This window comes from Carassius carassius, chromosome 46, assembly GCF_963082965.1.
Source record: "Carassius carassius chromosome 46, fCarCar2.1, whole genome shotgun sequence".
NCBI lineage: Eukaryota > Metazoa > Chordata > Actinopteri > Cypriniformes > Cyprinidae > Carassius > Carassius carassius.
In genome coordinates this window covers 146,391-174,077 of record NC_081800.1, presented here as the reverse complement: position 1 = coordinate 174,077, position 27,687 = coordinate 146,391, and the positions used below count along the sequence as shown (strand labels likewise).

The following is a 27,687-nucleotide window of genomic DNA, read 5'->3' as shown; positions in this document are numbered from 1 at the left end:
GGAATAGTCAGCAAAATTCTAATAAATGGGCATCTTTCCAAAGCTGTGAACATACACAGTGGTGTCCGTCAGGGATGTCCTTTATCTCCTCTCCTGTATGTGGCTTGTATCGAGCCACTGGCACAGATCTTGAGAAAGGATAAATGGATCAAAGGACTGGACGTTCCTGGGACGGGTGGACTGACGGCGACCTGTGCTTTATACATGGACGACGTAACTCTTTTAGCCACGGACGTTTTATCCATACGAAGAGCACTGGACTTGACTGAATGGTACGGTCGGGCCTCGGGTGCCAAACTCAATAGAAACAAGTCCGAGGCCCAGCTCTTCGGGCCGTGGGGAGACGTGGACACAGGAGGACTTGATTTGATTTTTAAAGACAATGATTTTAAAATTTTAGGCGTTAAATTTGATAAAGACGGAGGTGGACGAGACAACTAAACTGACTTGCTAGGGAAAGCTAGGAAAAGACTGGGGTTATGGGGACTAAGACAGTTGACAATTGAAGGTAAAATTTTAATTTTTAAATCTGTTATTTTACCTTTAATGTTACTTGTTTGTTCTGTTTTTATCCCACCTAGGGAATTCCTGATGGACCTAGAGAGGGCGGTGTTTTATTTCCTGTGGGGGTCCAAGTGGGAAAGATTGAAGAGGGAGGTGGTCAAAAAGAGACCGGAAAACGGCGGAAAAGGCCTCCCAGACCCCCACCTGTTTTTAGGCAGCCGCTTCACCGCCCTACACATAAAATATGCTGTGAGCCCATCCAACGAGAACAAGACGGCAGCCATGACACGATTTTGGATGGGGTCTTATCTAAGGACTCTTAAGATTTTACCTGTAGATTTGAGAATACCAGTGTCTTTTAACCTGCCTAAAGAATATAGTTTTATAAAAAAGTTTTTAAAGAAATACCTTTTAGAACAGCAAGATGTCACCATTTTAACTAACCACAAGCATCTTGTCTCTCTTGTGCAGGACCGGGAACCGGTGAGTCCAGTTCCAGGCCTCACACTAGGTGAGGCCAAACAAGTTTGGAGGAACGCTGCCCACCCCGCTCTCCAGAACAGGCACAAGGATTTATCATGGATGGTGGCTCATGAGATCCTCCCGGTCAGGGCGGTTATGCACTCCAGAGGCATGGCCAAAAACCCCATCTGCCCTCGGTCCGGCTGCAATTCCCCGGAGACTGTCCACCACCTGCTCTGGGAGTGCGTCACTGCACGGGACCTGTGGACCAAGACCGGTCCCCTGTATTTCCCGTGCCTACCAGTGGGTGGGGCCCAGTTCGGGTACCAGCTCGCCATCCTTGGGGTGGGCCGGGGCTTGAAGGGCATGACAGCACAGGAATTCACCTCGCTCTGGCTCACCCTTAACGTCATCAAGGATGCCATCTGGGCCACCAGAAACCTGCTGGTAGGGAAGCACGTTACGGTAACCCTCCATGCATGCGAGCTAAAGGTAACATCAATGCTGCAGGGGTACCGGACGACGATATTCGGACGGGGGGGCCGGGGTCGCATGAAGAGGGTCCCGGCAGGCAGCGACCCTGGCTGCTGACCCCTACGAATTCCCCAAATGCGGGAATCTCGACTGCATAATTTATGGTAGTGGGGGACTGCGTTCGCGCTCTCCCCTGAAATTGTTGGTGAAACAAAGCAGAAGAGGTTTTTTCCAGGTTTTTTTTTTTTTGCGTTTCAGAATGGGGAGTTCTGTCACATGCGAGGTATGTGTTGTGCGCCTGTGAAACAAAGTCAGTTACGCTCTTTAAAAATCGGACCATGGTGGGTGGTTCAGTTCGAATATAGCACAGACCTTACTTTGAAAGTCGATTGGACTGACTGCAGCCTAGCTGTAGCTGTCTCCATGTTGTTTGGTTTTTCCTTTTTCAATTGGTATTAATTTTGTTGTCGCTTACAGCGCCACCGAGTGGCCTGTCGCAGCGCCCTTTTTCACCTTGCTTCTGACTGAGCCCCTGCACAGGTGTGCCGATTTGGGTGAAGGGATCTCATTCCTTCCTGGAGTTATAGCCATTCGAGCCATCTCGGACACGCCACCTTAGCACGTTTTGAGGTCCCCTCGCCAAGGTGAATGGAAATTTCCACTTTTTTGGGATGATTATTGACAGGCAGACTCCAGAGAAGCTTTCTGTGCTGCTTTGAGTGGGACTGGGCCAAATACCTGGCGCTAGGTTGCAAAAGAAGGTTTTCGACAAAATCCCAAATACCCGAAAATTCCGTCAGAGCGACGAGCCAATCTGAGACCTGCGTCTGGTTCGGCTCGAGCCAAGGATTCCCATGACATAAAACACGTGGCTCTGCGACGAACCGTTTGGGAGTTACGAGCGATGCCGTACTTTCCGTCGCTGCAGTGCCAGCGTCAGGCCGAGCATGACGAGGCCCGGTGACGTTGCAGACAGGGGAGGGTACTACCATCCCCCAGCGTATTTAGGTCCCCCAGACTTACCAAAGCCGAGATGGGCATCGCCGTGTCCGGCTTCCTCCCCGCTGCGTCTTAGCGGCATCGCTTCTCGGCCTTTTGGCTAAGATCAAGTGTAGCGACGATTGCTATGTCGAGAGGAGATGGTACTTTGCCGGCCATGATGGCGCGGTTGAAGAATACTGTACGGATTCAAGTGCTTCAGAATGCTGTCCGGTTTGTAAAGGAAAACTTCAGGAGGGAATTTGTGGTCGTGGATGTCTTGAAAGGAGTCTTCAATGTAGCAGCTTCTTCAGTGTTCTGTCTTCAGGATTTCACAGCACTAGGATTTATGGATCTGACCTTCTTCAATCTAACGGACTGTGTGAGTTTTTTTGAGTCTTGGGGAAAGAAAAAGCACAAGTTGTTGGAAGGATTGAGTTTGCACCCTTTGTTTGCACAGGATTACTTACTCTCACAGTCCATCTGTATAATCCTTTTGTTGAGGATGTGGAGGTAATGGCTTTCCTTGAGAGTCACTGTGAGGCTGTGAAAGGAGCTGAGCGTGTGAGGGATCGGTTTGGGATTTGGACTTGGACTGGAAAGAGGCGTTTTTTTGTGAAGCTCCGGGTGGATTCAGCAGTCCCTGGAAGCCTGTTTCACCTACCAGGGTCAATTTCCATTGGGCCTAACAGGGGCTTTCTCTACTACCCTGGGCAGCCCGTGTATTGCAGGAGATGTGGTGGAGAAGGACACGTTAAAACTGACTGTGAAGGACAGCGCTGTCGGTTTTGTGGGAAGGCAGACCACGTTGCTTCGGCCTGTCCCGCACCAAAGCTTTGTAGCCTTTGTGGCAAGGCCGATCATCTTTACCGTACATGTCCATCAAGAAACAAATCGTATGCGAGCATATTGAAGGAAGGTGATGATCTGCAAGCGGACCTGGATGCCATTCTTAGCAGTCTACCAGCAGAAAGGGAGAGGCATCTTCAACAAGCGACAGGTGCGAATGATCAGAGAAGTATGAGTGCATCAAGTCAGGAGTGTACTGGTATGAAGGAACAAGCGGATGGAGCCGTGGGGGATCTGATAACTTTGTCCCTAGATGGAAAGGAGGTAAAAGGAGTGGGATCGGAGCAGCAGCTTAATCAGTCTCCGGGATGGACAGATCTGGACTTCACAGAGGTGCTTTCTGAGGTGTTGGAGGTGGATAAGGAGAAGACCATTTTGGAACCTGCAACTGGATCAACCCACCAACGAGAGACAGTACATAGTGGGTCAAAGATGGAGATTGCAGCAGAGTCAGCATCTGGGACTGGCCGTCGCAGAGCCTGGATTGAGGCTTGTGACCCTGATAATGGGGAAATATGCAAATTCAGCAAACTGGAGAACTCTGTAGGTCAGGACTCTGTGGGTCAAGATTGTAATGAGGAGGGCTATGAAGGTAAAGAGAATGAGGAGGTGGGGACAAGCACTGGGTGGCGGGATAGTATTGAAGAGGAAGAGGAAGAGGGAGGGGAAGAAATGATAGCGGAATCCGGGGAATGGTCTGAAGTGGTTTCAAGGAGGGTAAAGGGAGGAAGGGGAAGAAGAGAATGTGGGAAAAATGGGAAGGAATAAGGGGGGAAGTGGGATGGGGAAGTATTGTGGGGGATAAGGGGGCTTTGGGAGGGAGTCTAAGGGTTTTCAATGGGACTGTTAAGGGTGGCAACTTTTAATGTAAGAGGGCTGAAAATGGCAGAACGCTGGACAGCAGTTTTCTTTTCTGTTAAAGATTTATATTATGATGTTTTGTTTTTACAAGAATGTCACTTGGAGAATGAAATTGATGTGGAGAGGTTCTCGAAGGATTGGACTTGGGGACCATCCTTTTGAAGAGTGGGGAATGTGAGGGCGGATGGGGTGGGGATTTTATTCTTTTCCTGGGAGGTAATTGTTGAAACATCTGGGGTGATTGTTCCAGGGAGGGTGATGTTTGTGGATGCAAGATGGAGGGGGGGTGGCCTTACGGTTCATAAATGTGTATGCGCCCAGTAAGCGAGAGGAGAGGGAAGGTTTTTTGGGAAAATTTTTTCCATTATTATATACGAACCGGCTGGTGGTCTTGGCAGGGGATTTTAATATGTCCTTAGAGAAAAGTTCTGGGAGGGAATTGGCAGGGGTTATTAAAAATTTTGGATTACAAGATTCAGGTCAGACTGCTGGAGGGGAGGGTTTAGGTAATACATGGTGGAACAGTAGGCAGGAGGCATCGCAGTTGGATTATATATTTTTTTCAAAGTCTGTTAAAGTTAGTAGCTACACAAGGCAGCCAATGTGGTGTTCAGATCATTGTTTAGTTGGGGCTGGGGCAGAGGTGGAAGCAGGGCAAAGGGGTCGGGGGAAGTGGAGGATGAATGTAACATACCTCCAAGACCAAACCTTTTGTAAGGTTTTCCGGGTATTATTTGCTGGATGGTGTAATTTAAAAGGATTCTACCAGTCACATTCTGACTGTTGGGAAGGGGTGAAGGAGAGGATTAGGTTTTTTTTGCAGGGCATGGGGTTTAGCTTTGGGGAAGGCTAGGAGGAATCAAGTGCGTCAATGGACTAAAGAATTGCAAGTTTTATGCTCTCAAGGTCTATTGAGCACTGGGCAAGGGTGGAAGAAAGCCAAACTCTTGCAGGATTCTTTGAATGAATATTTTAGAGGAGAAGCACAGAAGTTTGTTATGCAGTCAGGTGTATGTCAGCGTGTGCTAGATGAAAGGCCTACAAAGTTTTTCTTTTCTACTGTGAAGGGCAGGCAGAAGCGCAGCAGTATGGAATGTTTAAATACAGAGAAGGGTAAGGTCTACTCAGTTGAAGGAATGCTGAAGGCTTCAGTTGCCTTTTATAAGGAGCTGTTTGCGAATAGAGAAGTAAGAGAGTCAACAGCGGAGGGGTTTTTAGAGGATCTGGACAGGACCTTGGAGGAAGTGGAGGCAGGCAGGTTAGAGAAGGAGGTCACCTTGAAGGAAGTAGAGGTAGCAATTAAGTCCTTGAAGAGAGGCACGTCTCCAGGTGGTGATGGTCTACCGGCTGAATTCTATCAAGCCTTTTTGCCTTTAGTAGGCACTGAACTGATTAAAGTTTATCAGGAAAGTCTGGAAGTGGGGAAATTGCCTTTGTCTATGAGGAGGGGGTTGGTGACCCTCCTGCATAAGAAAAATAGTAAGGAGGATTTGGCAAATTGGCGGCCAATAACTTTACTTACTACCGATTATAAGATTCTGGCAAAAGTCTTAACCATACGGCTTAAGGGGGTGTTAGATTTGGTGGTTCATCCAGATCAAACTTGTGGGGTCCCAGGAAGATCAGGCAGCCTCAATTTAGTTTTGGTCCGGGACTTGATCAGTTGGGCTGAGCAACGTCAGCTTCCTTTGGCAATCCTGAGCCTTGACCAGGAAAAGGCCTTTGATAGGGTTAGCCATTCTTTTTTGTGGTCAGTGTTGGAGAAGCTTGGGTTTGGCCCAGGGTTCATAGCCTGGGTCCAGCTTTTGTATAGTGAGGCTTTCAGTCAGATTAGGATAAACGGGTTCTTTTCTGAACCAGTGAAACAGTTGGGTGGTGTGAGGCAAGGGTGTCCTTTGTCACCCTTGTGCTATATACTGTCTTTAGAGCCTCTGATTAGTCGGCTACGATTAACAGCAGCTTTGACTGGTGTAGTAATGCCAGGTGGAGGAGGGATAAGAGCAAAAGTGTTAGCTTACGCAGATGATATGATGATGAAGATGATGATCTTTTTGACCACTGAAAAAGATTTTGTAGTGACAGGAGATATTTTGGATAGTTTTTCTGAAGCCACAGGTGCCAAGATAAACGTCAGTAAATCTTCAGTGATGTTTGTAGGACGGTGGAGTAAGAGGACTGTGGTTCCAGGAGGGTATACCTTGTGTCAGGATGGCATTAAAATTTTGGGTGTTCGCTTTTTCAAGGTGAATAGTGCACAACAAAATTGGGAGGGGCTGTTGGAATCTTTACAGTCTAAAGTAAGCCGGTGGAGTGTAAGGGATCTGTCACTATGGGGTAGAGTACAGGTAGTGAAGGCAGATGTGTTGCCCAGTATTAATTATCTGGCTTATGTTTTTCCCATACCTTTTTGGCAGGGGAGGAGAATGGAGAAGTTGATTTTTTCTTTTATTTGGAGAGGGAGGACTGAGTTAGTATCAAGAGCGCAGATGGTTCATCCTCTGGGTGAGGGAGGCAGAGGGGTGCCATGCCTCCCTTGGAAGGTTACGGCTTTGTTTATTGCTTTTGCAGCTCGCCTAGTGGTACAGGCTCTAGAGCATAAAGCACATGTGCTGGCTCACTTTTGGTTGGGCTGGCCTTTGAGGCATTTAACAGGGTGGAGTAATAGGGTACCTTGGTCACTGGATAGGCCTGAACATTATAAAGTGGCGGCAGACATCGTTAAAGGGAATCCTTGGTGCTTGGAAGAGTCACTGTTGTTAAATCATAGCAAGCTGTATGATAGGTTGAAGGAGAGCTCTGTTAAGAAAGCTAGAGAAGCAGGGCCTCCAATTGAAGTGAACTGGTTGTCCTTGCAACCAGATTATTTGGTAGGGAGGTGTAAGGATGTGAACTGGTTGGCAGCATTAGGGAGGCTCTCAGTACGGGAGCGTTTATATAGGCATGGTCAGGGCAGATCTCCTTTGTGCCCAGTGGGTTGCGGGGAAGAAGAGACAATTGAGCACGCCTTGTGGTCATGTCCAGGAGCAGTGGCTTTATGGAAAGCAGTCAGTGGGTGGTGGAGAGAGTGGGGAGGACCACTGATTACCCGGGACTTAGTGTTGTATGGAGTAGGGTTGGGAAATATAGAGAATGATCAAAGAAGAGTAGTATGGGTTACTATCTCAGAAGGGAAGCGTATCTTATGGGACTGGCGACTAAGGTGCCTGAGGAAGCAGTTGCCTGGTTTAGAACCTCAAAAGTTATTTTCAACACTTTTGGCTAGTTTGGTGAAAGAGGTAAATGGGTATAAGGTCGTTCATGGGGAGGAGGGGATGAGGGCTGTATGGGGGGGTCTCCCTCGGGTAGGGGTGGGATAAAGTCTTTGGTGTTAAAAATTTAGTACTGGTTATGACGTTCTGATTGTAATGTGTTGTATCTTTACTTTATGAAATGATTTTTGAGTTCGGAATGATTTTTGAGTTCTGTAGGCTTGGGACATGTATGTTCAGAAAATATGTATTCTTTGTTACAAGTGATTAATTTGTAAATTTGTATGAGTGTATGGATTTAATAAAAAAAAAAATCTGTTCTTATCAGATCGCTTCTCTGCCTTTTGGCTAAGATCACGTATCTTGTCGGACGGTTGAGACTGCGATCGCCTCTTGGAGGTTTCCTGACTCGAGATCTTTTTATATCTTGAGTCACACAACTTCGAAAGGTACATTGAACTCTGCTGCTTCGGGCTCCAACAAGTTTTAAGGTAAGGTCTTTTAATTATTTATTTGGTTATTTATTCTTGTATTTATTGTTGTTTTAAGTTTTTAGGCTGTTGGTGCCTCCATCATGTTGGCTGCCCGTGCCGGCGTGCGGAGGCACCACAGCGTGCGTTTTTTATTCAGGCAGGTTGAGGGGAAGCTCCTTGGAATGTCCCGTATGGACTTTTCCAGGAAGCTGATCCAAAGACCTTAGCTTTTAGATCTGACGACCTGAATTGTTTGATGACTCTGCCCTTGAACAAAGGATTTGATGTCAGTTTTAAAACCGCTTCCCTGCTTAATGACTTTTGGCAAAGGTTTGATTCAGTTAAAGCCCAGTTCTCCATGTTCACTGTCGAGAAACTTTCGGATAACACACTTAAAACTGTGATTGTCAGGATGTTCAATGAAACAGTGACTGGAGATGATATTTGTGTTTGGTTGGGTAGATTTTGCACTGTTCGAGGCCAGCCTGTCAAAGTGTTAGATGAAGATGGCATTTGGACATGCTCCTGGCGAATTCCCATTAAACAATGGGAAGACGCTGGGGGCTACCAGGGCCTGAAACATCTGCCTTCCATGATTGTGCTCGGAGAGAACAGAGGCTACATACATTATCAAGGAATGCCCAAACTCTGCAGGAAGTGTTGCAGGTTTGGTCATCTCGCTGAAGCATGCCAAGAGTTAGTATGTGGGAATTGTAGAGAAATTGGTCACAGTTTTGATGATTGTACCAAAGGCAGACGGTGTAATCTTTGTGGAGAAACAAACCATCTCTACAGAGACTGCCCTAAAAGTTTTGCCAACAAGCTCAAAATGGCCGCCCCACATGGGCAACAAACGAATGAACAAAGGAAAGAGGAGGCGGTCCCTGAGGTTTTGGCGGGAATTTCAAATCCCCAGCCGGCCTCAGGGATTGGGCAGGAAGGAGGAAGTGGGGCGGCCACAGGGGCGGAGTCAGATATTGAACTGGAAAAAGTCACGGAAGGAGAAGTGAGCAAGGAAGAAACAAGCTCTTCCCTAGAAACGGTGTCAGATTTGGTGCAGGAATCCAGTGGGAGTGAATTTGAGTGTTCACTCCCAAATGCTCAAGTGCAAAAAAGACCTGCGAGATCTCCTCTGGTGGAAACAGAGGAGAAAAAAGCTAGGGCAGCACAGCGGCTTGATAGTTCCGATTTGGAAGATCAAGAACGCATGTGGCCCCTAGAATCCCCAAATGAGGTTTCCTTTTTGCACATCAAGCTAAGAACATCGTCGCCTAGGGAGTTACAAGAGGGTTTCTCTGTAGCACCCGATGTGTCGAGCACCTGTTTTCCGGGCCCCAATTCATCTGGGAGAAAGGAAGAGCAGGCGAAACAAGATAAAACATGATTTTAAGCATATTTTTGCAGTCTTTTAGTCTTCTGTTTAAATGTCTCATACTGTTTTAACCATACTGCTCATGGCCCTCACTATCTCTACCATAAATGTAAGAAGTGTGAGGTCCACCTTGCGAGCACAGAGAATTTTATCCCTTTTAAAGTCTTTTAAGTCAGATTTGTTTTTACTGCAAGAGTGTGCTCTGCCCTTTTTAAGTAACCACAGGAAGTTGGAGGAGATGTGGACCATGGGGCCCTCAATATGGAGTGGCTACAACTTCAACAAGAATGATGGTGTCGCTATTTTAATAAAAAATTCAAACATCATGGTGAAGGATAGCACTGTGGTGAGGGAAGGGCGGGCTCTTTTAGCAAACCTGACTTTTTTAGGGAGAGATTTTAAGGTTCTTAACGTGTATGGTTTTACAGAAAAAAATGACAGGTATGAGCTTTTAGAAGACCTGCAGCCCCACGTGTTAGGCAGGGCTCCCCTAATAGTAGCAGGGGATTTTAACTGTGTTTTATCAAAAACAGATAGGAAGAGAGTAGGAGAAGATTTTAAGGTCGATAAGACATCGGTTTTATTACAAAATTTAGTCAAGGATTTTAAGTTAGTTGACTGTTTTAAACAACTGCATCAAAGAGAGGAGGGCTTCACCTGGTTCAGTGGTGATGGCGCCAGAGCCTCTCGAATTGACTATGTTTTTACAAGGGACTGCCCGCCAACCGATGCAACATTGACCCCTCTCTTTTTTTCTGATCACATGATGCTGTCTTGCACCCTTTGACTTTCCCTGGGTGTGACGGTAGGAGGAGGGATGTGGAAGCTGAACTGTTCCCTATTAGTGGATGAAGAAGTGGTTAGAGAATATAGGGAGCAGTTCAGCCAATGGCAGACCCTCCAAGACTTTTATGAGACACGTGCCCAGTGGTGGGAAATGGTAAAGGACCGGACAAGACAGTTTTTTAGGAAGGTAGGGAAAGATAAAAAGAATAGGGAAAAGAGATGCATGATGGGGTTGCAAAAAAGATTACAAAGATATTTTAATCTTTTAAATAATGGTTTTGATTTTAGCCAAGAAATAACAGATGTAAAAAAAGAAATGTCAGTTTTATCTCTTATCCAAAGTAAAGGTGTTATTTTAAGAAGCAAAGAAAGAGAAATAGAGGAAGGTGAAAAGTGTACAAGTTACTTTTTTAAAAAGATAATAACAAGGGGAGGGGCAATAACCAGGGTTAAGGTAGGAGGGAGGGATGCAAACACAACAGAAGAGATTTTAAAAAATGTAGAGGGATTTTATGAGGATTTGTATTGTAAAAAAGATGTACACGACGATACGGCAAGGGAAATTTTAAATTTTTTAGTCAAGAATGTTAATGGCCAAAATAAGTTTTTATCCCAAGATTTTACTATTTTAGAATTACATAAAGCTCTTAAAGGTTTTAAAAAGGGGAAGTCCCCAGGAGCAGATGGACTTCCCCTAGAGTTTTATCTTACTTTTTGGGATATTTTAGCACATGAATTATTGGCTGTTTTTAACAACTTTGAGACTCTTGACAGACTACCCGACAGTTTTAGGATAGGGATAGTGTCTTTACTGTACAAAAAAGGGGACAGGACTGACTTAAAAAATTGGAGACCAACCACGCTTTTAAATTTCGATGGTAAACTTTTTAGTAAGATTTTAGCGACACGCATGTAGACTGTTTTAGAGGATGTGATCCACCCGGATCAAGCTTGTGCTGTGCCCGGAAGAAAGATAACAGACAACCTAGTGCTGATTAGAGACGCCATCTGTTACGCGAGAGACAGAAATATTCGGCTAGTAGTCCTAAATTTAGATTTTGAAAAAGCATTTGATTGAGTCTCGCACCAGTACCTCTTCCAGGTACTGGAGAAAATGGGGTTTCCAGAGAGGTTTATAGCCTGGGTGGGACTGCTGTACAAGGGAATAGTCAGCAAAATTCTAATAAATGGGCATCTTTCCAAAGCTGTGAACATTCACAGTGGTGTCCATCAGGGACTTCCTTTATCTCCTCTCCTGTATGTGGCTTGTATCGAGCCACTGGCACAGATCTTGAGAAAGGATAAATGGATCAAAGGACTGGACGTTCCTGGGACGGGTGGACTGACGGCGACCTGTGCTTTATACATGGACGACGTAACTCTTTCAGCCACGGACGTTTTATCCATACGAAGAGCACTGGACTTGACTGACTGGTACGGTCGGGCCTCGGGCGCCAAACTCAATAGAAACAAGTCCGAGGCCCAGCTCTTAGGGCCGTGGGGAGACGTGGACACAGGAGGACTTGATTTGGTTTTTAAAGACAATGATTTTAAAATTTTAGGCGTTAAATTTGATAAAGACGCAGGTGGACGAGACAACTGGACTGACTTGCTGGGGAAAGCTAGGAAAAGACTGGGGTTATGGGGACTAAGACAGTCGACAATTGAAGGTAAAATTGTAATTTTTAAATCTGTTATTTTACCTTTAATGTTACTTGTTTGTTCTTTTTCATCCCACCTAGGGAATTCCTGATGGACCTAGAGAGGGCGGTGTTTTATTTCCTGTGGGGGTCCAAGTGGGAAAGATTGAAGAGGGAGGTGGTCAAAAAGAGACAGGAAAACGGCGGAAAAGGCCTCCCAGACCCCCACCTGTTTTTAGGCAGCCGCTTCACCGCCCTCCACATAAAATATGCTGTGACCCCATCCAACGAGAACAAGACGGCAGCCATGACACGATTTTGGATGGGGTCTTATCTAAGGACTCTTAAGATTTTACCTGTAGATTTGAGAATACCAGTGTCTTTTAACCTGCCTAAAGAATATAGTTTTATAAAAATGTTTTTAAAGAAATACCTATTAGAACAGCAAGATGTCACCATTTTAACTAACCACAAGCATCTTGTCTCTCTTGTGCAGGACCGGGAACCGGTGAGTCCAGTTCCAGGCCTCTAGGTGAGGCCAAACAAGTTTGGAGGAACGCTGCCCACCCCGCTCTCCAGAACAGGCACAAGGATTTATCATGGATGGTGGCTCATGAGATCCTCCCGGTCAGGGCGGTTATGCACTCCAGAGGCATGGCCAAAAACCCCATCTGCCCTCGGTCCGGCTGCAATTCCCCGGAGACTGTCCACCACCTGCTCTGGGAGTGCGTCACTGCACGGGACCTGTGGGCCAAGACCGGTCCCCTATATTTCCCGTGCCTACCAGTGGGTGGGGCCCAGTTCGGGTACCAGCTCGCCATCCTTGGGGTGGGCCGGGGCTTGAAGGGCATGACAGCACAGGAATTCACCTCGCTCTGGCTCACCCTTAACGTCATCAAGGATGCCATCTGGGCCACCAGAAACCTGCTGGTAGGGAAGCGCGTTACGGTAACCCTCCATGCATGCGAGCTAAAGGTAACATCAATGCTGCAGGGGTACCGGACGACGATATTCGGACGGGGGGGCCGGGGTCGCATGAAGAGGGTCCCGACAGGCACCGACCCTGGCTGCCCGTAGATGCACCCTCACCACTCTGGCTACGGGAACAGCGGGCCGGAGGAGAGGGGATCTCCTCTGAGCCCATGAAGCAGCATCTCACATGCCTGTTCTGGAGAGTGGGGTGAAGGATAACTTGATAAGGACTCACCCCCGGTTTTGCACAGCAGATGACTTTTAAAGGCTATAAATCTATTTTTTTTTTGTTGTGTTTTATCAAATGTAATGGTGTTTTATTGAACAAAAAAGATGCTTGTGTACTATTTTAACTTGTGTTTTTTTACTTTTATAACGTTTAACAGCTTTTATAACACAACATAAACATGGAATATTTTAAAACAATGTTACATATAATGTTTTTTTTTTTTATAATATTGTAATTTGATTTTAAAACTGTGTATTTATTATATGTATTCTGGCATGTTTAAATAATAACAATAATAATCTTTGTGATTGAAAACAAAGAAATATGTGTGGAAAAGTAAAAAATGCAAATATGAAAATGGTGACAACAAAACTTTTTCGAAAGAAAAAAAATCTGTTCTTATCAGTTTAATATCTGATACGTCCCCCATCCGGGGACTACATATTAAATGGATTTTTAGATCACGGAGCTGGAGCCGGGGCTTGCTCCGTCCACTCCAAGCATCGGCCTGGTATTGCAGTGTCTCCAGGAACGGTGTGCTTTCCCTTTTTGGGGATTGCCGTTTATTGTGTCGAATAGCAGAACAAGGAATGAGATCTGCCATGCTGTGGTGTATTGCGAACTTTTTTCCTGATGCACCCTCCTGGGGTCTTGGACTCTTCCACGAACGATGCACCCACCTGAGGTCTTTCACAGACGAGGTGATGCATCGAATCAGGTGTGTTTGGTTAAAGAGAGTCATCTAAAACCGGCGTTGGGAAGCACCGGCCCATGAGCTTGGCAGTTTCCAGGCCAGTAACGGAAGGCACCCGTCCTTCCTTTCCTGGAGGGGGGCTAATGGTTGGTGTGGACGGTAGAGACGCAAATCGTACCTCTGGCTGACCGCCTGGGCCTTCATACTTACCTGGCAGGGGAGACACCATGATCAAGAAGGCGGTTCACCCAGGGCGAGGCTTGCCCATTGCACTCCGGCCATGCTGACCCCTGCGAATTCCCCAAATGCGGGAATGTCGACTGCACAATTTATGGTAGTGGGGGACTGCGTTCGCGCTCTCCCCTGAAATTGTTGGTGAAACAAAGCAGAAGAGGTTTTTTCCAGGTTTTTTTTTTTTTTTTGCGTTTCAGAATGGGGAGTTCTGTCACATGCGAGGTATGTGTTGTGCGCCTGTGAAGTCAGTTACGCTCTTGAAAAATCGGACCCTGGTGGGTGGTTCAGTTCGAATGTAGCACAGACCTTACTTTGAAAGTCGATTGGACTGACTGCAGCCTAGCTGTAGCTGTCTCCATGTTGTTTGGTTTTTCCTTTTTCAATTGGTATTAATTTTGTTGTCGCTTACAGCGCCACCGAGTGGCCTGTCGCAGCGCCCTTTTTGACCTTGCTTCTGACTGAGCCCCTGCACAGGTGTGCCGATTTGGGTGAAGGGATCTCATTCCTTCCTGGAGTTATAGCCATTCGAGCCATCTCGGACACGCCACCTTAGCACGTTTTGAGGTCCCCTCGCCAAGGTGAATGGAAATTTCCACTTTTTTGGGATGATTATTGACAGGCAGACTCCAGAGAAGCTTTCTGTGCTGCTTTGGGTGGGACTGGGCCAAATACCTGGCGCTAGGTTGCAAAAGAAGGTTTTCGAAAAAATCCCAAATACCCGAAAATTCCGTCAGAGCGACGAGCCAATCTGAGACCTGTGTCTGGTTCGGCTCGAGCCAAGGATTCCCATGACATAAGGTACGTGGCTCTGCGACGAACCGTTTGGGAGTTACGAGCGATGCCGTACTTTCCGTCGCTGCAGTGCCAGCGTCAGGCCGAGCGTGACGAGGCGCGGTGACGTTGCAGACAGGGGAGGGTACTACCATCCCCCAGCGTTTTTAGGTCCCCCAGACTTACCAAAGCCGAGATGGGCATCGCCGTGTCCGGCTTCCTCCCCGCTGCGTCTTAGCGGCATCGCTTCTCGGCCTTTTGGCTAAGATCAAGTGTGATCGACCCAAATGGATGCAACGAGAGAGGATACACCTTTGCCGACCATGGTGGTGCGGCTGAAGAACACTGTCAGGCTACAAGTCAAAGCGGATTCGGACGCAGAAGTGAAAAAGAGATTTGGATGTGACTTCGTGGTGACTGAACTGTTAAGGGAAATTTTTGGAGTTCCAGCTTCTTTGGTTTTTTGTTTGCAAGATTTTTCATCTTCTGGATTTATGGATTTAACCTTTTTTCAATTAAGAGATTGTGCTGCGTTTTTTGAGGCTTGGGAAAAGAAGAAAGACTTTTTGCCCTTGATAATTCACCTTTATAACCCTTTTGTGGAGGATGGAGATGTTTTAACCTTTCTGGCCAGATACTGCGAGACAGTGAAAGGGGGAGAGCACCTGAAAGATCGGTTTGGCATCTGGACAGGTAAACAGAGATATTTGGTGAAACTGCGGGCAGATCCAGCATTGCCAGGAGGCCTTGTCCACCCTCCAGGATCCTTTTTCATAGGATCAAACAGAGAATTTCTTCACTATCCGGGTCAGCCAATGTATTGTAGAAGGTGTGGTGCTCGTGGACATGTAAAGGCAGATTGTGCTGGCCAGCGGTGCCATTTTTGTGGATCGATGGAGCACATGGCCACAGACTGTCCAGAGCCAAAGACCTGGAGCCTATGTGGGGGAAAAGATCATCTGTACAGAGTGTGCAAACAGATTTTGAAAGTCTGCTGATGAATGTATCAGAGGAAGGAGATGGCCAGAAGGCGGGGCCCTCAGGTTTAAATCACAGAAAAGTCTTGAGGGAGCAAGCAGATGAAATAGGAGATGGGCCAGAACAAAGAGGAGGTGAGGAAGAGGCACATCAGATGGCACCATCGCAAGTGTGGTCTGAAATAGACGTGGCAGAGGTACTTTGTGGGATCTATGAGGATACAGAGCAGGAGGTAGCAGAGACATCAATCAGTGGGGGCCAGCAGCAAGAAGACGTGCTGAACGTTGACATGGGTCAAGGTATAAGGCGACGGAGGCCTTTTGAGGATGGGGCTGGAGAAAGAGAGCGGAAATGCAGCAAATTCCAGACTCAAGAGCGGGGAACCAGACAAGTCTGGGAAGAGGGAGGTGAGATGGATATCGAGGGGAGGTGTTTAGAGGATGAAGGGGCAATGGGGAAAAAGGAAAACGAAGGTGTCTTGAGAAAGGTTAAATCAATTCTGAGTAAGAGTATGGGGGAAGGGGGCAAAGGAGATGAAGAGGAAGGGGGGAGGGGAGAAGGGGAGGAATGGATGGAAGTATCAGTTGGGAAAGGTAGAGGGAAGAAGAGTTTGGGTAAGGGGAGTATGTGAATTTTGGAAGAATGACTCAAGGTTTCTTTTGCTTTTTTATGGTTTGTTTAAGGGTGGCAACATTAAATGCAAGGTGACTTAAAATGTTACAGAGGAGGACTTCAATTTATCTTTCTTTAAAGATGTTGCCTTTTGATGTTTGTTTTTTACAAGAATGTCATTTACAAGGAAAAGAAGATGTATCTGTTTTTTCTGCGGGGTGGGAGGTGGGGCCTTCCTGTTGGGGAGTAGGGAATGTAAGATCGGATGGGGTGGGCATTTTATTTTATTCCTGGGAATTCATAATTGAGTCTGCTAATGTGGTGATTCCGGGAAGAGTGGAAGTGGTGGATGCCAGGTGGAGGGTGGTGGCTTTTCGGTTTGTTAATGTGTATGTACCAAGTAAGTTGGGGGATAGGAAGGGTTTTTTAGATAATTTGGCACCAGTCTTGTTTACAAATAGATTGCTAATTATAGGAGGGGATATTAATATGTCCCTTGATAATGATTCGGGTAAAGAATTGGCACTTTTGGTTGCTGGGTTTTCTTTGCAAGACTCCTTCCGGGGAGCAGGAGGTCAGGAGCCCACCTATACATGGCGAAGTAGCAAGCAGGAGTTTTCCAGGCTGGATTATTTATTCTTCCCGGCACATGTGAAGCTACACAACTATACACAGATGCCAATGTGGTGCTCGGATCACTGTTTAGTGGGGGTGTGGGCAGAGATCGGGGGCATGAAGAGAGGGAGGTGTGTGTGGAGATTTAACACCTCCTTTCTAAAGGACAGAACCTTCTGTGTAGCTCTCTATAATTTAGTGGCTGGGTGGAAAAATCTGCGGAGTCTGTTTGAGACTCATGCCGCGTGGTGGGAAGGTTTTAAAGAACGTGTGGCATTTTTCTGTCATGGTTGGGGTAGAGAGAAGGCGAGGTGCAGGCGGGCTAAAGTAGGTAGGTGGTCTGAGGAATTGCAATTGCTATATGGAGAGGGTGCATTGGGAACAACGGATGGGTGGGCTAGGGCCAGGTACCTTCAGGGAGTTATGAAGGATTTTTACTGGAATGAAGCCAAGTCATTTTTGTTGTGGTCAGGTGCACAAAAGCACCTTTTAGATGAAAGGCCAACAAGGTTTTTCTTCTCCACCGTGCGGAGCCGGCAAAAGCGGAGTTTCATAGAGGGTTTGAGGAAGGATGGAGGGATTGAAGCAACTGTAGAGGGGATGTTGAGAGTTGTTGAGGGCTTTTACAGGGAGCTTTTTAGTTGTAGAAGTTCTACAGGTTGCTCTGGGGACAAGTACTTGGATGCATTAGAGAAAACTCTGGAAGAGGAGGAGAGGGAAGCATTGGAAGGCCCCTTGTCACTGCAGGAAGTAAGCTCTGCAATATCCTCACTCAAAGGGGACACGGCTCCTGGGTGTGACGGCCTCCCAGCGGAGTTTTATAGGACCGTTTTGCCCTGGATAGGCCCCGAGCTAGTCTGTGTCTATCAGGAATGTATAGAAAGAGGCGAGCTGCCATCGACAATGAGAATGGGTTTGGTGACATTGGTACACAAGAAAGGTCATAAGGAGGAGTTAACAAACTGGAGGCCAATAACCTTGTTAACAACTGATTACAAGGTGTTGGCCAAGGTGATAACAGAGCGGCTTAAGAAGGTGATTGGGGTGGTAGTGCAGCCAGACCAAACTTGCGGAGTGCCTGGTAGGTCAGGCGTTTTAAACCTAGCTTTGGTGAGAGACATTCTGTACTGGGCGGAACAGCGGCAGCTCCCTTTGGCGATTTTGAGCCTGGACCAGGAGAAAGCTTACGACAGGGTAAGTCATGCTTTTTTAATGGCCACCCTGGTGCGTATGGGGTTTGGCCCAGTCTTCAGGTCATGGGTAAAGCTGTTGTATAGTAGGGTTTCAAGCAGGATAGGGATAAATGGATATTATTCAGGGAGGGTGGAGCAGTTGGGTGGGGTTCGACAGGGGTGCCCTTTGTCGCCTCTGCTTTATGTTCTGTCTCTAGAGCCCCTGATGGCAGCCTTGAGGGTGGCTGATTCGTTGACAGGCATGCATTTACCTGGAGGCAGGGGTACGTGTGCAAAGGTTTCTGCATATGCAGACGATATGACATTGCTCCTAACCTCAGATCTGGATTTTGAGACAGTATGCAAAATCATTAAAGGCTTTTGCGAGGCTTCAGGAGCGCGTGTAAACGCGGGTAAGTCTTCTGTAATGTTTGCAGGCCAGTGGGCAGAAAGAACAGTTGTGCCAGGTGGGTATAACTTTTGTGCAGAGGGATTGAAGATCCTAGGGATCAGGTTTTTCAGAAAGAATAGCGCTCGGGAGAACTGGGTGGCTAGGTTCAAAGCAGCGCAAACAAAGATAGCTAGGTGGAATTTAAGGGGGCTTTCGATGTGGGGTAGGCTGGAAGTAGTGAGGGCAGACCTACTCCCAAGTTTGAATTATCTGGCCTATATTGTTCCGGTACCTTTTTTGTATGGTAGGAAGTTGGAGAAGCTGTTTTTTTCTTTTCTTTGGAATAACGGTACTGAAATGGTGGCGAGAACACAGATGTACTGCCATGTGAAGGAGGGGCGAGGGGAGTTCCTTGTATCCCCTTAAAGATGGATAGACTTTTTCTTTCCTCTTCTGCCCAATTAGCAACACAAGAAGCAGCACATAATGCAAGGATTTTGGCCCAGTTTTGGTTGGCTTTTCCATTGCGATCTATTAGCTCATGGAGGGCAACAAATAGGCCGGCCTATTATCAGAGGGTGGCAGATTTCATAGTGGGGAAATCATGGTGTTTGGAGCAATCTTTGATCCTTCAGCATAGGCGACTGTACAGTAGATTGAGGGACGAGCTAGTGGCAGGGGCAGAGAAAGTTGTCCCGCCATATAGAGTGGGTTGGGCCATGTTGCAGCCTACTTATTTGACTGGGTTTTGTAAAGATTTAAATTGGTTGGCAGCCCTGGGTCGGCTGCCTGTGAGGGAGCGGCTATACAGACATGGCTCAGGGAGGTCGCCAAAGTGCCCAGTTGGCTGTGGCCAGGACGAAACTGTAGAGCATACCTTCTGGTCCTGTCTGGGGGCAGTTACATTCTGGAAGTTAGTGACTACGTGGTGGGAAAGTTGGGGGGGGACCGAAAATCACAAAGAACCTAGTACTCTATGGGGAAGGGTTGGAAGGCTTTGTAAAGGAAGAAAGAAGAGTAATTTGGGTGGTGGTTTCAGAAGGGAAACGTACTGTGGGAATGGAGAACTGATTGTTTAAGAAAACAAATATCTTGTTTGGCGTCAGAGACTGTGTTTTTGCGACTGTTGAGTAAAATAGTTACTGAGGTGAAAGCATTTAAATGCTGTTTTGGGGAGGAAAAAACGAAGAGAGTGCGGGGGGGGGGTTGCCAAAAGTCGGAGTGGGGTAAGCAAAAGGGCAATTTTTTAGCTTGGGTTTGTTTTTCTGATTTATTTTTCTTTTTTCATGGAATGTCTATTTTGTGGGTAATGGAATTTTCACTTTTGAAGAACATATACAATGCTTTGATGAATAAAGGTTTATTCTGTCTGTTTCTTAAAATGTAGCGGTTAAGTTATACACCAGTCTATTTAGCCTGTTTCTAAGAAGAGCCACATTGTATAAGAGAAAAGTAAGAATTGTGTTGTATTGATGGTTATACTTTCTGATGGAATGAATGCTTTGGTTTAATAAAAAAAAAAAAAACAGTTCTTATCAGTTTAATATCTGATACGTCCCCCATCCGGGGACTACATATTAAATGGATTTTTAGATCACGGAGCTGGAGCCGTGGCTTGCTCCGTCCACTCCAAGCATCGGCCTGGTATTGCAGTGTCTCCAGGAACGGTGTGCTTTCCCTTTTTGGGGATTGCCGTTTATTGTGTCGAATAGCAGAACAAGGAATGAGATCTGCCATGCTGTGGTGTATTGCAAACTTTTTTCCTGATGCGCCCTCCTGGGGTCTTGGACTCTTCCACGAACGATGCACCCACCTGAGGTCTTTCACAGACGAGGTGATGCATCGAATCAGGTGTGTTTGGTTAAAGAGAGTCATCTAAAACCGGCGTTGGGAAGCACCGGCCCATGAGCTTGGCAGTTTCCAGGCCAGTAACGGAAGGCACCCGTCCTTCCTTTCCTGGAGGGGGGCTAACGGTTGGTGTGGACGGTAGAGACGCAAATCGTACCTCTGGCTGACCGCCTGGGCCTTCATACTTACCTGGCAGGGGAGACACCATGATCAAGAAGGCGGTTCACCCAGGGCGAGGCTTGCCCATTGCACTCCGTCCATGCTGACCCCTGCGAATTCCCCAAATGCGGGAATCTCGACTGCATAATTTATGGTAGTGGGGGACTGCGTTCGCGCTCTCCCCTGAAATTGTTGGTGAAACAAAGCAGAAGAGGTTTTTTCCAGGTTTTTTTTTTTTTGCGTTTCAGAATGGGGAGTTCTGTCACATGCGAGGTATGTGTTGTGCGCCTGTGAAACAAAGTCAGTTACGCTCTTGAAAAATCGGACCCTGGTGGGTGGTTCAGTTCGAATATAGCACAGACCTTACTTTGAAAGTCGATTGGACTGACTGCAGCCTAGCTGTGGCTGTCTCCATGTTGTTTGGTTTTTCCTTTTTCAATTGGTATTAATTTTGTTGTCGCTTACAGCGCCACCGAGTGGCCTGTCGCAGCGCCCTTTTTCACCTTGCTTCTGACTGAGCCCCTGCACAGGTGTGCCAATTTGGGTGAAGGGATCTCATTCCTTCCTGGAGTTATAGCCATTCGAGCCATCTCGGACACGCCACCTTAGCACGTTTTGAGGTCCCCTCGCAAAGGTGAATGGAAATTTCCACTTTTTTGGGATGATTATTGACAGGCAGACTCCAGAGAAGCTTTCTGTGCTGCTTTGGGTGGGACTGGGCCAAATACCTGGCGCTAGGTTGCAAAAGAAGGTTTTCGACAAAATCCCAAATACCCGAAAATTCTGTCAGAGAGACGAGCCAATCTGAGACCTGCGTCTGGTTCGGCTCGAGCCAAGGATTCCCATGACATAAGGTACGTGGCTCTGCGACGAACCATTTGGGAGTTACGAGCGATGCCGTACTTTCCGTCGCTGCAGTGCCAGCGTCAGGCCGAGCGTGACGAGGCCTGGTGACGTTGCAGACAGGGGAGGGTACTACCATCCCCCAGCGTTTTTAGGTCCCCCAGACTTACCAAAGCCGAGATGGGCATCGCCGTGTCCGGCTTCCTCCCCGCTGCGTCTTAGCGGCATCGCTTCTCGGCCTTTTGGCTAAGATCAAGTATGATCGACCCAAATGGATGCAACGAGAGAGGATACACCTTTGCCGACCATGGTGGTGCGGCTGAAGAACACTGTCAGGCTACAAGTCAAAGCGGATTCGGACGCAGAAGTGAAAAAGAGATTTGGACGTGACTTCGTGGTGACTGAACTGTTAAGGGAAATTTTTGGAGTTCCAGCTTCTTTGGTTTTTTGTTTGCAAGATTTTTCATCTTCTGGATTTATGGATTTAACCTTTTTTCAATTAAGAGATTGTGCTGCGTTTTTTGAGGCTTGGGAAAAGAAGAAAGATCATCAGCGTTTGAAGGGCCTCCAGCTGCATCCAGCCTTTGCACAGGACTTTTTGCCCTTGATAATTCACCTTTATAACCCTTTTGTGGAGGATGGAGATGTTTTAACCTTTCTGGCAAGATACTGCGAGACAGTGAAAGGGGGAGAGCACCTGAAAGATCGGTTTGGCATCTGGACAGGTAAACGGAGATATTTGGTGAAACTGCGGCCAGATCCAGCATTGCCAGGAGGCCTTGTCCACCCTCCAGGATCCTTTTTCATAGGATCAAACAGAGGATTTCTTCACTATCCGGGTCAGCCAATGTATTGTAGAAGGTGTGGTGCTCGTGGACATGTAAAGGCAGATTGTGCTGGCCAGCGGTGCCGTTTTTGTGGATCGATGGAGCACATGGCCACAGACTGTCCAGAGCCAAAGACCTGCAGCCTATGTGGGGGAAAAGATCATCTGTACAGAGTGTGCCCTAGGAGGCAGAGATCTTATGCCAGCCTCTTTAAAGAAGGACCGGACTTGCAAACAGATTTTGAAAGTCTGCTGATGAATGTATCAGAGGAAGGAGATGGCCAGAAGGCGGGGCCCTCAGGTTTAAATCACAGAAAAGTCTTGATGGAGCAAGCAGATGAAATAGGAGATGGGCCAGAACAAAGAGGAGGTGAGGAAGAGGCACATCAGATGGCACCATCGCAAGTGTGGTCTGAAATAGACGTGGCAGAGGTACTTTGTGGGATCTATGAGGATACAGAGCAGGAGGTAGCAGAGACATCAATCAGTGGGGGCCAGCAGCAAGAAGACGTGCTGAACGTTGACATGGGTCAAGGTATAAGGCGATGGAGGCCTTTTGAGGATGGGGCTGGAGAAAGAGAGCGGAAATGCAGCAAATTCCAGACTCAAGAGCGGGGAACCAGACAAGTCTGGGAAGAGGGAGGTGAGATGGATATCGAGGGGAGGTGTTTAGAGGATGAAGGGGCAAAGGGGAAAAAGGAAAACGAAGGTGTCTTGAGAACGGTTAAATCAATTCTGAGTAAGAGTATGGGGGAAGGGGGCAAAGGAGATGAAGAGGAAGGGGGGAGGGGAAAAGGGGAGGAATGGATGGAAGTATCAGTTGGGAAAGGTAGAGGGAAGAAGAGTTTGGGTAAGGGGAGTAGTGAATTTTGGAGTGAATTTTGGAAGAATGACTCAAGGTTTCTTTTGCTTTTTTATGGTTTGTTTAAGGGTGGCAACATTAAATGCAATGGGACTTAAAATGTTATAGAGGAGGACTTCAATTTATCTTTCTTTAAAGATGTTGCCTTTTGATGTTTGTTTTTTACAAGAATGTCATTTACAAGGAAAAGAAGATGTATCTGTTTTTTCTGCGGGGTGGGAGGTGGGGCCTTCCTGTTGGGGAGTAGGGAATGTAAGATCGGATGGGGTGGGCATTTTATTTTATTCCTGGGAATTCATAATTGAGTCTGCTAATGTGGTGATTCCGGGAAGAGTGGTAGTGGTGGATGCCAGGTGGAGGGGGGTGGCTTTTCGGTTTGTTAATGTGTATGTACCAAGTAAGTTGGGGGATAGGAAGGGTTTTTTAGATAATTTGGCACCAGTCTTGTTTACAAATAGATTGCTAATTATAGGAGGGGATTTTAATATGTCCCTTGATAATGATTCGGGTAAAGAATTGGCACTTTTGGTTGCTGGGTTTTCTTTGCAAGACTCCTTCCGGGGAGCAGGAGGTCAGGAGCCCACCTATACATGGCGAAGTAGCAAGCAGGAGTTTTCCAGGCTGGATTATTTATTCTTCCCGGCACATGTGAAGCTACACAACTATACACAGATGCCAATGTGGTGCTCGGATCACTGTTTAGTGGGGGTGTGGGCAGAGATCGGGGGCATGAAGAGAGGGAGGGGTGTGTGGAGATTTAACACCTCCTTTCTAAAGGACAGAACCTTCTGTGTAGCTCTCTATAATTTAGTGGCTGGGTGGAAAAATCTGCGGAGTCTGTTTGAGACTCATGCCGCGTGGTGGGAAGGTTTTAAAGAACGTGTGGCCTTTTCTGTCATGGTTGGGGTAGAGAGAAGGCGAGGTGCAGGCGGGCTAAAGTAGGTAGGTGGTCTGAGGAATTGCAATTGCTATATGGAGAGGCTGCATTGGGAACAACGGATGGGTGGGCTAGGGCCAGGTACCTTCAGGGAGTTATGAAGGATTTTTACTGGAATGAAGCCAAGTCATTTTTGTTGTGGTCAGGTGCACAAAAGCGCCTTTTAGATGAAAGGCCAACAAGGTTTTTCTTCTCCACCGTGCGGAGCCGGCAAAAGCGGAGTTTCATAGAGGGTTTGAGGAAGGATGGAGGGATTGAAGCAACTGTAGAGGGGATGTTGAGAGTTGTTGAGGGCTTTTACAGGGAGCTTTTTAGTTGTAGAAGTTCTACAGGTTGCTCTGGGGACAAGTACTTGGATGCATTAGAGAAAAATCTGGAAGAGGAGGAGAGGGAAGCATTGGAAGGCCCCTTGTCACTGCAGGAAGTAAGCTCTGCGATATCCTCACTCAAAGGGGACACGGCTCCTGGGTGTGACGGCCTCCCAGCGGAGTTTTATAGGACCGTTTTGCCCTGGATAGGCCCCGAGCTAGTCTGTGTCTATCAGGAATGTATAGAAAGAGGCGAGCTGCCATCGACAATGAGAATGGGTTTGGTGACATTGGTACACAAGAAAGGTCATAAGGAGGAGTTAACAAACTGGAGGCCAATAACCTTGTTAACAACTGATTACAAGGTGTTGGCCAAGGTGATAACAGAGTGGCTTAAGAAGGTGATTGGGGTGGTAGTGCAGCCAGACCAAACTTGCGGAGTGCCTGGTAGGTCAGGCGTTTTAAACCTAGCTTTGGTGAGAGACATTCTGTACTGGGCAGAACAGAGGCAGCTCCCTTTGGCGATTTTGAGCCTGGACCAGGAGAAAGCTTACGACAGGGTAAGTCATGCTTTTTTAATGGCCACCCTGGTGCGTATGGGGTTTGGCCCAGTCTTCAGGTCATGGGTAAAGCTGTTATATAGTAGGGTTTCAAGCAGGATAGGGATAAATGTATATTATTCAGGAAGGGTGGAGCAGTTGGGTGGGGTTCGACAGGGGTGCCCTTTGTCGCCTCTGCTTTATGTTCTGTCTCTAGAGCCCCTGATGGCAGCCTTGAGGGTGGCTGATTCGTTGACAGGCATGCATTTACCTGGAGGCAGGGGTACGTGTGCAAAGGTGTCTGCATATGCAGACGATATGACATTGTTCCTAACCTCAGATCTGGATTTTGAGACATTATGTAAAATCATTAAAGGCTTTTGCGAGGCTTCAGGAGCGCGTGTAAACGCGGGTAAGTCTTCTGTAATGTTTGCAGGCCAGTGGGCAGAAAGAACAGTTGTGCCAGGTGGGTATAACTTTTGTGCAGAGGGATTGAAGATCCTAGGGATCAGGTTTTTCAGAAAGAATAGCGCTCGGGAGAACTGGGTGGCTAGGTTCAAAGCAGCGCAAACAAAGATAGCTAGGTGGAATTTAAGGGGGCTTTCGATGTGGGGTAGGCTGGAAGTAGTGAGGGCAGACCTACTCCCAAGTTTGAATTATCTGGCCTATATATTTCCGGTACCTTTTTTGTATGGTAGGAAGTTGGAGAAGCTGTTTTTTTCTTTTCTTTGGAATAACGGTACTGAAATGGTGGCGAGAACACAGATGTACTGCCATGTGAAGGAGGGGGGAGGGGAGTTCCTTGTATCCCCTTAAAAATGGATGCACTTTTTCTTTCCTCTTCTGCCAAATTAGCAACACAAGAGGCAGCACATAATGCAAGGATTTTGGCCCAGTTTTGGCTGGCTTTTCCATTGCGATCTATTAGCTCATGGAGGGCAACAATGCTATGGTCAACAAATAGGCCGGCCTATTATCAGAGGGTGGCAGATTTCATAGTGGGGAAATCATGGTGTTTGGAGCAATCTTTGATCCTTCAGCATAGGCAACTGTACAGTAGATTGAGGGACGAGCTAGTGGCAGGGGCAGAGAAAGTTGTCCCGCCATATAGAGTGGGTTGGGCCATGTTTCAGCCTACTTATTTGACTGGGTTTTGTAAAGATTTAAATTGGTTGGCAGCCCTGGGTCGGCTGCCTGTGAGGGAGCGGCTATACAGACATGGCTCAGGGAGGTCGCCAAAGTGCCCAGTTGGCTGTGGCCAGGACGAAACTGTAGAGCATACCTTCTGGTCCTGTCCGGGGGCAGTTACATTCTGGAAGTTAGTGACTACGTGGTGGGAAAGTTGGGGGGGACCGAAAATCACAAATAACCTAGTACTCTATGGGGAAGGGTTGGAAGGCTTTGTAAAGGAAGAAAGAAGAGTAATTTGGGTGGTGGTTTCAGAAGGGAAACATGTACTGTGGGAATGGAGAACTGATTGTTTAAGAAAGCAAATACCTCGTTTGGCGTCAGAGACTGTGTTTTTGCGACTGTTGAGTAAAATAGTTACTGAGGTGAAAGCATTTAAATGCTGTTTTGGGGAGGAAAAAACGAGGAGAGTGTGGGGGGGGGGTTGCCAAAAGTCGGAGTGGGGTAAGCAAAAGGGCAATTTTTTAGCTTGGGTTTGTTTTTCTGTTTTATTTTTCTTTTTTCATGGAATATCTATATTGTGGGTAATGGAATTTTTAATTTTGAAGAACATATACAATGCTTTGATGAATAAAGGTTTATTCTGTCTGTTTCTTAAAATGTAGCGGTTAAGTTATACACCAGTCTATTTAGCCTGTTTCTAAGAAGAGCCACATTGTATAAGAGAAAAGTAAGAATTGTGTTGTATTGATGGTTATACTTTCTGATGGAATGTATGCTTTGGTTTAATAAAATAAAAATAAAAAAAATCAGTTCTTATCAGTTTAATATCTGATACGTCCCCCATCCGGGGACTACATATTAAATGGATTTTTAGATCACGGAGCTGGAGCCGGGGCTTGCTCCGTCCACTCAAAGCATCGGCCTGGTATTGCAGTGTCTCCAGGAATGGTGTGCTTTCCCTTTTTGGGGATTGCCGTTTATTGTGTCGAATAGCAGAACAAGGAATGAGATCTGCCATGCTGTGGTGTATTGCGAACTTTTTTCCTGATGCGCCCTCCTGGGGTCTTGGACTCTTCCACGAACGATGCACCCACCTGAGGTCTTTCACAGACGAGGTGATGCATCGAATCAGGTGTGTTTGGTTAAAGAGAGTCATCTAAAACCGGCGTTGGGAAGCACCGGCCCATGAGCTTGGCAGTTTCCAGGCCAGTAACGGAAGGCACCCGTCCTTCCTTTCCTGGAGGGGGGCTAACCGTTGGTGTGGACGGTAGAGACGCAAATCGTACCTCTGGCTGACTGCCTGGGCCTTCATACTTACCTGGCACTCCGGCCATGCTGACCCCTGCGAATTCCCCAAATGCGGGAATCTCGACTGCATAATTTATGGTAGTGGGGGACTGCGTTCGCGCTCTCCCCTAAAATTGTTGGTGAAACAAAGCAGAAGAGGTTTTTTCCAGGTTTTTTTTTTTTTTTGCGTTTCAGAATGGGGAGTTCTGTCACATGCGAGGTATGTGTTGTGCGCCTGTGAAACAAAGTCAGTTACGCTCTTGAAAAATCGGACCCTGGTGGGTGGTTCAGTTCGAATATTGCACAGACCTTACTTTGAAAGTCGATTGGACTGACTGCAGCCTAGCTGTAGCTGTCTCCATGTTGTTTGGTTGTCCTTTTTCAATTGGTATTAATTTTGTTGTCGCTTACAGTGCCACCGAGTGGCCTGTCGCAGCGCCCTTTTTCACCTTGCTGCTGACTGAGCCCCTGCACAGGTGTGCCGATTTGGGAGAAGGGATCTCATTCCTTCCTGGAGTTATAGCCATTCGAGCCATCTCAGACACGCCACCTTAGCACGTTTTGAGGTCCCCTCGCCAAGGTGAATGGAAATTTCCACTTTTTTGGGATGATTATTGACAGGCAGACTCCAG

General features: G+C 47.0%; 4 non-coding genes and 2 pseudogenes across 4 annotated transcripts; all 6 read left to right on the top strand.

The window, feature by feature from the left end:
- The first annotated feature begins 13,216 nt into the window (after positions 1-13,216).
- LOC132129848 (U2 spliceosomal RNA) lies at positions 13,217-13,393 on the top strand (annotated as a pseudogene).
- Positions 13,394-13,744: 351 nt separating this feature from the next.
- LOC132129825 (U1 spliceosomal RNA) lies at positions 13,745-13,908 on the top strand. The gene has a single exon (XR_009428599.1). It is a non-coding gene; the product is annotated as a U1 spliceosomal RNA (small nuclear RNA).
- Positions 13,909-19,811: 5,903 nt separating this feature from the next.
- On the top strand, positions 19,812-19,993 carry LOC132129865 (U2 spliceosomal RNA). The gene has a single exon (XR_009428623.1). It is a non-coding gene; the product is annotated as a U2 spliceosomal RNA (small nuclear RNA).
- A 351-nt stretch (positions 19,994-20,344) lies between these two features.
- Positions 20,345-20,508, top strand: LOC132129829 (U1 spliceosomal RNA). Its single transcript, XR_009428602.1, has one exon. It is a non-coding gene; the product is annotated as a U1 spliceosomal RNA (small nuclear RNA).
- A 6,030-nt stretch (positions 20,509-26,538) lies between these two features.
- On the top strand, positions 26,539-26,727 carry LOC132129866 (U2 spliceosomal RNA). Its single transcript, XR_009428624.1, has one exon. It is a non-coding gene; the product is annotated as a U2 spliceosomal RNA (small nuclear RNA).
- A 351-nt stretch (positions 26,728-27,078) lies between these two features.
- LOC132129844 (U1 spliceosomal RNA) lies at positions 27,079-27,186 on the top strand (annotated as a pseudogene).
- Positions 27,187-27,687: the final 501 nt, after the last annotated feature.